The sequence below is a fragment of the Cydia strobilella genome, chromosome Z (assembly GCF_947568885.1).
Source record: "Cydia strobilella chromosome Z, ilCydStro3.1, whole genome shotgun sequence".
NCBI lineage: Eukaryota > Metazoa > Arthropoda > Insecta > Lepidoptera > Tortricidae > Cydia > Cydia strobilella.
The window spans coordinates 20,553,515-20,563,618 of record NC_086068.1 but is presented as its reverse complement, the minus strand read 5'-3'; positions in this window follow the sequence as shown (position 1 = coordinate 20,563,618).

Genomic DNA, 10,104 nt, shown 5'->3' with positions numbered 1-10,104 from the left:
ATAACAGACTAAAAGATATAGTACAGCTGACTCAAAATCAATGTGGCTTTGTTGCCGGCAGGCGCACTTCCGACGCGATTCAGGCCATTCGAATATTGGTGGAAAAAGCTAAGGCCAACAACACCAATTTGCATATGATCTTTATCGACCTAAAAAAGGCCTTTGATCATGTCCCACGCGAACTTATCTGGGAAGCATTGAGGTTTCATGAAGTACCTGAACAGTATATAGCATTAATTCAGGATATGTATACCAATGTCACCACCCAGATAGTTTCTCCAGCTGGAACCTGTGAAAAGTTTGAAATAAGCAACGGAGTGCATCAAGGGTCAATATTAAGCCCGTTATTATTTAACGTCACCATAGATTACCTAACAAGGGCTCACCAAAAACCAGTACCATGGAACATATTATATGCTGATGACGTCGCCCTAATATCAGATAATGTCGAAGACCTCCAAAATCAACTAAACATTTGGACTAAATCATTAGAGGAAAATGGTTTGAGAGTAAGCCGTAAGAAAACAGAACACATGTCATGTTTGTTTGACGGTACAACAGATCCCAACTCAATCAAGCTCTACATAAATAATGTCCCACTGCCTACAGTGAACGAATTTAAAAACTTAGGGTCGATAATCAGCAACGATGGTAAAATTGATAGAGACGTAAGTCATAGAACCACAGTAGGCTGGATGAAGTGGAGACAGTTGACCGGTGTTGTGATGACAGAATGCCTTTAAAAATAAAGGGTAAATTATATAAAACCGCAGTGCGACCCGCCATACTTTATGGAACCGAATGCTGGGCATCAACAAAACAACACAATAAAAAACTGCATACAACAGAGATGCGCATACTTTGCTGGTCAGCTGGAGTCACCCGGAGGGATAGGATCCGTAACGAATACGTGAGAGGCAGTTTTAAAATCGCTCCTATTGAAGAAAAGCTGAAGGAAAAGCGACTACGCTGGTACGGTCACGTACTCAGGCGGTCTTCAGATCACATGGTACGAGTGGCATTGGATCTACCAACGACGAAACGGGGCCGTGGAAGACGCCCTGCTACTTGGCTGACAACGGTCCAAAATGACCTGAAAAACACAAATATTGACGCCGGAACGCCACAAAATCGTCCTGTGTGGAGAAAGAGGACTAGGAGAGCCGACCCTAGATAATGGGAAAGGGCTTAGGTAGAAGAAGAAGAAGAGTATATTAAAATAGGGAGTGTTTGTTTTTTTAATTTTAGCTGGTTTGAGTCCCGGGCGAGGCAAGCGAGTTTTAGAAAATCTTTGAATGCAATTTTGTTTCTTAAAGGAATGTCTCCTTTAAGTAAAATGAGCCAGCTTAAGGATTTAAGGTAGTTTCCCTCCAGGGCCCGACATCTTTCCACACTGTATATGATCATGCGCCATGTTGCGGAATTTCATTGGAACTATTTTCTTACACTGGCAATAATTTTACTGATAGGTTGTCACTGTTGACAGTGTCATTGTGGCAGTTTACTTGAATAATGCTTAAGTGTTGAATATTAAAATATTAAATGACAAAAATGCCCAAAACTATACATAGTTAGGACCGAAACATTGTTAATAATGTAAATAATAAACTGCTGGAAAAGAACAGGTCGGTAAATTAAACTATTTCGCTACGAAACTTTCCAAATTAACACCAGAGCTGACAGGTAAACAAATCAAAATTTCATTATAGTCTGTTTATTACGAGTTAGTTATTGTAGTGTTATGTTATACAAGCGAGGAAACACAGTAACAAAAATGAATTTGAGTTAGAAAAATATTTACTATGGGTTTTGGAGACGATCAATCTTGTTAATTATCAATGTAGCAGAACCTATGTAAGGTTACGGAATATATACCTACCTAGTAACATGACCATCATCATCATCAGGCATCGGAGTTTTTGTCGCATGGTAAGGCTAATAGCAAGCTATGGAGTCGACATTTGCCATAAATGTAAACTCTTATTCATACTCATACTCATTTATTTAATTTATCTTAAAATGCCTTTAGAGCGGTCGGTCGTGTATATTATCTTAGTCGAATTATATAAAAAATATATTTTTGTATTACATTATGAATTCATAACTTCAACTATTTTAACATACAACTATACAAACTACATCGCTGCGAAAGACCTACCAGACCGACCAGGTAAATAATGATGTTTGCGTTGTTACCTGTTTTCATAAACAAATGATGTGCTATTACAAAAAATAAACCAATATTAAAAATTTTGCTGCTTCCGTGATTTAAATACTACCTGAAACGATGTGCTCAATATGATTAAATACTTAGGCTAGGCGTAAACAACAATCTAACTAAAAATATTACCAATCATACGCTTAACAATTAATAGATGCCAATTTACTATTAAATTTAGTCGGCGAACTATCATTTCAAGCTTCCTATTCATATAATATTGTCTTCGGTTACCGCGATAGTTACTCATGAAATAAAACTATGAAAACGGATTATATCGCGTATATTGAATTTATAATACATCCCGACGTTTCGAACTCTTTACAGCGTTCGTGGTCAACGGGTGACGCTGTAAAGAGTTCGAAACGTCGGGATGTATTATAAATTCAATATACGCGATATAATCCGTTTTCATAGTTTTATTTCACTTCCTATTCATAATTTTGGTGGCTTGAATTTGCTCCCAGTTTTTTTTATAAAATGATGCTTATGTTTGGAGCTAATATAACTTTTAGGCTCTTTAAATTAATACACGGCCAAATTATATTATTATATGCCCAATAATAGTTCCTGTTTAATATTTTATTTGCCCGAATAATAATAAGCCATTGTAAACTCAGTGTCAGTCAACAGCAGAAATAATGAAAGAACAGCTGCCGCGAAAGAAAGTTAGACACCAAGCCTAGTACCTACCTACCTAGTATGTTTAGAATTTTTGTAGGTAGGCAGTTTATTGCCCAATCTCATGCAATGAGTGACACTTATTTATACAATTCAGTTTCTATCGATGGACACGTTAAAATTACATTCGTATAGTAGGTACCTATATTTTCATTTCAAATTCTGACAACGAAGTTTTATTACATAGAAGTGAAATTATAATAGGGTGAAATATTTTTCGTCATCAGGCTTCGACGTGACTTAATAACCATAGGAAATGTCCTATAATGCTATCAAAAAACTAGAAATAAATAAATCAAAAAACGAGTGCATATTGTGCGTACTTACATATGACGACATGATTAAAGGTCTATCTTTAGCTTTGATTAAAAAAAGGTCGAGTGGCAGGCGTCGCGGCGCGGCGCGGCGCGGCGCGGCGCGACACTCGCGGAATGAGTCCAGTGACCTACTCATACTCATACTCATACTCATACTCATACTCATACTCATACTCATTTAATCATTGCTTTGTGTGTACAAAAAGATCTTAAGATTATTATTATGTTTCAACACAACCCTGTAGGGGCACTGCAATAAAATTACAAACTAATCAGCTACTTAAATTATTAAATACTTATGTTTACATGTAATGGCCTGCCGTATACATATAAGGGTGGCAGAGAGGACTGCCTGGCCTGTATTCCGACCGGAGCGTTATACTCGTGCCAACCAGTCTGACTGGGAACTCGAGCTCCGTATCATGCGTAAACGGAGAACACGCTTACAGTCGAATCATCGAAGGCGTTCAGTGAGCAATGGGAATACAGCGCCTGATTCAGACCTCTGTTCATGAAAATGTAACCAACTGTTAATTCGTCCCTTTCTTATTATCGCCTAATATCAAGACAGCCTTCAAGTTAACACACGAGGTGCTCAGGTGATAGCCCCATTTAGACGGTTCAAGAACTCGCATGTGATTTACGTTATATTGCGGTATTTGGTCGAACGACTGAATTCATTGTAGGTAACTAGCTAATACCTATTACTGCATGCAAGTTTTCCCACCGTGTAAATGAAGCTTACGGAACTATAGCATTTTTAGAGCTCCGTACAAAACTTTATTCACGGAGCTCAGTCTGCCTAGTAATATCAATATACTAGTTCTAAGTTCAGTAGAGCCTATAATCGGCTTGGGCTGGTGAAGTGAAAAAAAAACACCTGATATATATTACGAGTAGCTCTCAACTTACTCTTAAGCTTTAATAGCAAAATAGCACAATGTACTTAAGTACTTTTATATAATTGTAGACAAATAGCGTATAGGTATCGATGGGGTGCTATTAATAGCATACACCTTAACTTAAGCAAAGAGGATATAATATTATAGAGCGGTACTGTCATAGTAAATTTTGTAACTACAGTAAATTCACTGCCATCTATCGACACACTTTAAAACTAAAAATGAAGATTTATAAAAATACGATAAAATGTATTTAAATATGGATAAATGTTTTTTATTTTATTTGCATTAATTATTTTAATTATTTTGACCCATGTTCTTTCACTGATATGCGTTAAAATTGTTAAATAAAAAAAGAAACCGTCAACGCCCTCTATACGAGAGTAGGCCAAAGGTAGTAGCGACATCTAATCGAGAATCAAATTTTCGTCATTTTCGAGGCACGTTTTTTCCTTAGACTGTATCCATCTATTACGGAGTTATATCTATCTTTGACTTAAGTAAATGTGCAGTAATGACATATTCAAGAACGTGTCAGACCATTGCTACGAGTAGAACATTAAACGGTCAAATCCTACAATATTCTCGACCTTGGTACATACATGCTTTGACACTGAAACTTTTAATAAAAATGTAGTTCAAATTTGTAAAAAATCGCGAAAAGCTCTTGGTTTTGTTACGTCAATCCAAATATTTTCTTAACAACCACGTCATATTATATAATGCCTTTGTACGTAACCTGTTGGAAAGTAACTAAATTGTCAGGTGCCCACACGAAAACAAATACGTATAAACCCAAATACGTATCCCAAATGTATGGGAGTGATTTTCATGTAACTTTAATCCTTTAAAATAAATTATATTCGTAGAATAATAATGACACCTTTGTGATCGATGTTTATAGATTGATTAAATGTAAGTTGTAACTTATAGCAGTTATAGCACACTTCACTAAATTGATAAAAAAGTGCGTAAACTTAAGAGAAAACGTAAACTTTGTAGTTTGAAATAAAAATGTTGATATCCTTAATTCTTGGTTCTTATTTCTATCCCAATTTGTTAACTAAAATATATTCAACCACAAAATAGCAAAATATTGAAGAATAATCCACACAAAGATTTTTTCCTTAATTTTATAATCTCGGTGACTTGTTGTAATCAAAGCCTAACTTTTCACAATCTCTACCTGACATTGAATTAAACATATTTAAAAAAAACTACTTACTAGATCTCGTTCAAACCAACTTTCGGTGGAAGTTTGCATGGTAATGTAAGTACATCATATATATATTTTTTTAGTTTTATCATTCTCTTATTTTAGAAGTTACAGGGGGGGGGGGGACACATTTTACCACTTTGGAAGTGTCCCTCGCGCAAACTATTCAGTTAAAAAAAAATGATATTAGAAACCTTAATATCATTTTTGAAGACCTATCCATCGATCCCCACACGTATGGGTTGATGAAAAAAAAAATTAGAGTTTCAGTTCTAAGTATGGGGAACCCCCAAAATTTATTGTTTTTTTTTCTATTTTTGTGTGAAAATCTTAATGCGGTTCACAGAATACATTATTTATTATTATTATTATTATTTGTATCTCCTTCTGGATTTCACGGGCCTATAAATCCCGGTCTTTTGATAGGCTTGCGTGGGGATATAGATCCAACACGTAGAGGCCCCTTGGAGAGCTTTAATGTCATGTAGAATGCCTGCTGGAACCCGTTCACAGGTGCAACAATAGACACCCATGAACCGGTCGCAGCAAGCACTGGGACTATTGTAAAAAAAGTGAACAGTATACTGTAGTATATATCCATAAAGGATTGAAGTTTGGCTGGTCAAAAGATTGGGCTATTGCTGAGAGGTCCGGACACCTGCCATAACAATGTCTGTACACGTTATCGAGGCAGGCGGTGACTCGCCGCTGACTAGATGGGCCCCTGAAACTGCCGTCGTAAAGACGACCAGGAGCAACACCGGTGTGAGCGGCTCAGGGGTGTCGAGAGGTGTGCGCCGCTTTCTACCCAGTGGCTGTTACCAGCGTCAACTCGCGTCTTATGCATCTTTCACTTCCACCCCTGGAGCATATAGCTCTTACGACTCCCCTCTGGACGGCCAATGAAGGCAAGCCAGGGCTGAGAGTCCTGCAGGTCCCCTTGGGGTCCACTCCGACCGACGAAGACACGCCGGAGACGGAGACCCTGACCGACTCTCTGGAGCACTCGGGTCCGTGGGGTCGTCACTCCCCAACAGCTCGCCACAAGCTGCCCTGCGGGCTTATTATTATTATTAGTTTAAATATATTTACACGGCATCACAGCATAGGCCAATACACCGAATAATAAAACTAGTTACAGGTATACAAATTACAAATACAAAATATATATGAAGTAAAATACAAATAGTCATATTAAGTCAAATGCAAGTGCTGGAAAGCCTATCATCCTTCATCTCACAAAACCTCAGACACTCCTGGCACACATTCGCCCATCTCCACGCAAACAAGTCGCACTCTGGTGCTGATGTCAGGTCAGGAGTGTATTGAGCAGCGATAAGTCGATAACGCGCGGAGGAGTGGCGAGTTTCTGTGCGATACTGTGCGCGCTGCCGGCACAGCCAATAGTTGACGCGTTCTACGAACTTACATCTACTTATCAAGTTTCAACAGTATAGTTCTTATAGTTTCGGAAAAAATGGCTGTGACATACGGAAGGACAGACAGAAAGACAGACAGACAGACATGACGAATCCATAAGGGTTCCGTTTTTTGCCATTTGGCTACAAAACGGAACCCTAAAAAGGGGGGTAAGGATAATTTGTTACGAGAAAAGTAAATAAACAAAAGTGATTTACCTACTCTTGTGCTGTACCTACTTAGATTTTATAAAACATTTTTAACATTTTGAAAAACATAATGTGATTGTGAGCAACGATATAAGTATTTGTAGGTATTCAAATGTTCGGGCCTGCAATTACAAAACTCAACTTCGCCTCGTTTGGAACCTCGGACCTTGGATTTTAAGAACCCTTATAGGTACGTATTTTTTGTACCGATCTCATAGAACAATTCGGCGCATAATACAAGTACCAAAAACTTTGTCTGAGTTTTACTAGATTACTTGACTGGTAATTAGGTACCTACTTAATTAAAGGTTGCGGATTTAAAAAATCAAAAAAACAAAATGAATACCTAAGAGTATTTCGATACACCCAACTCAATTCTATGTTTTTAAATCACTGATAATTTTCTAAACATTTTCTTTATGACAAAATATAAGATATTTAGATAAACATAAGTAATACATATCCATACTACTTATGTATATACTAGAACTTTCAAAACTATGTCTAAACCCTAAATATAAAACGGAGTATGAAATTTTACCTATGAATTATTCAAGTACAAGATCATGTATATGAATAGTATTGAGAGTGTTTCGAAAATGATTATCTCAAAATAATCTTATAGGATACGTAATGCAAATTCCATGAATAGCAGGTGTAAAAGGTGTCTTCATAAACCTGTTGACTCTTTTAGTCCGTACGTACGTTTCATCCGTAAATATTACAAAAACTATAAATATAATTTATTTTTCAATGTTAGCTTACCCATCTACCTGACTTGAATGCGGGTCAACTTCCAATTTTACCCTTATCGAGAAAATTAGAAGTATACAACTAATTTTGAAATTAAAAAAATTCAAAATTCGTTTATTTTTTAACAAGGTTTATCCTGGGTGTCGAATCCTCCTTTTAAGTTTGACTCTTGTGTTAGGAGGTATTCGCTCTTTCATACAAAGGTAAGAAAAAAATTAAAAAATAGGTTTGACAATATTATAAGTATTATAACTAAAACTAAACATTACATGAATTGATAGTTGTAATGTTTTTTTTTCCTGTCGGTGTAGGTGCATTAAGCGTTCACGGTTGTAATTATAATATAATATATATACACATATACAATACATATATATATATATATATATATATATATATATACATATACACATATATACACTATATATGTATATGCATACATACATACATATATACATTTTGATTTTACATAAGGTGTGTAACCTTACATTTCAAATAAAGAGGGTAAAGATCTTAATTAGGTAGAATAGTAAGTGTGTAAGAGTGTATGTGTGTATAGTTGCATGAGTCGTGAAAATCTCGGATCCGGTGCGATAAAGGTCAAGGTATCATTGTTTCGGTTTCTTCGTATGTTTTACTTTTTAACCATATCGTAGTCTTTAATTTACACTCGTTATATGATTTATTGTAAATACTAATATTTCTGTTCGCTTTGTTGTAAAGATGAATAAATGTTGTATTAAATAGCCTTTTAGCAAAATAAGTCCTAACAATACTTAGTTGATTTATAACTGAGTAAGGGTTACGTTTTTTAATATGCCAACATCTGGTTTTATACTTTTATGAACTTTTAGAATACAATTTAAGATATATAACTGTCTCACAGTTAGAACATAAGCATCATTATAGACATCAGTGGTGCTGTAACGTATATTTTTGCCTAGAAGTACTTTGAGGATTAATCGCTGGGCCCGTTCCAGAACTATAAGTTTATTTTTGTGGGTACCGCCCCAAGATATAGGTAGTTGAAACCCGAGTGTAAAATCGCACAGCAAGCGAGGATAAAGGAAGCGATCGGCATAGTCCGAGAAAATCAATGTCGTGTCGGCACCCCTCATAGTTTGCATGGCCCTCGTGTCCGGCGCCGGCCGATAGCGGCGCACGCCGCACACTGCGTCCTACCCCCACGATAAAGCAAAGTGACCACCATCAAATAGCCGCTCTGTCTACTTTTCTCAGCGTTTGGCGTTTTTACTTACTGTAGACGAATACTTATACTTAGCAGTGTGCAACGTCCGAATTTGGAACGAACGCTGCAGAGACGGTGGTTCGACGTGTTTAGAAAAAATTGAAGGAACCGCGCCTGTGAGCCTCCCCCGCTCCCACCCCTCGGCCGTCCACGATGCAAAATTTTCAGTGCCCTGCGCGGGACTCGGACACGGCGAGGCTATATGATTCTTCTATGGGTTGGGTGACTATTGTTATTAATTAATTATTGTTATTAATTAATTATTGTTATCTGTAATTAATTTATTCAAGTATTAATAATAAAACACCTAAGGTACAGGGGGACAGTTTCGACTGGTAAGTTATAAAGTGCAACTTTGACCACAAAAAACTACTATTAACAGTAAGTTTACTGGAAATTGATTGCCTTCATATTGTAGATTAGTTATCTTGGTTTTATTTTAACAGACTCGCATTCAAAATGTTAAGTATATATTTTAAAATGAGCATTTCATATAAAAAGGCAAAAATAGTTGTAATTAATCCGCCGAGGGCCGATTACAACTATTGACAATAAGTTTCGTTATAGTGAACTTGCACAGCTAAACCTGAGCTCCTGGTTTCTGATTTGCTGATACTGAAGGGATTTATACTGAACCCGTTTATTTATGTAGCTATGTTTACTTTTGCAAAAAAAGACCTAATAGATTTAAGCGGGGTTTATAATAATGGGACTGGTGTCTATTTGAATCAATTGATAATGTGTCTACAAGTTCGCACATTTTTTAAGTTTTTTTTTATTTGAATCCATTATTATGAAAATAAAACATAGACTGTAAGTCACAAAAATGTAGAATTTATAAATTGATTACTTTAGCTTACATTTGGTAGGTACTTTCTTCCGTGTTTCTTCCTAAAAATCTAAAATATCAACATTTATTTGTATTTTAATTCCATACATTTAGCTGATCTCATTGAATACCGTGATAGTTATTTAAAAACCGGCCAAGTTCGAGTCGGACTTGCGCACGAAGGGTTCCGTACCATTAAGCAAAAAACGGCAAAAAAAACACGTTTGTTGTATGGTACTTTCATATATATTTTATTCTGTTTTTAGTATTTTTTGTTATAGCGGCAACAGAAATAAATCATCTGTGAAAAT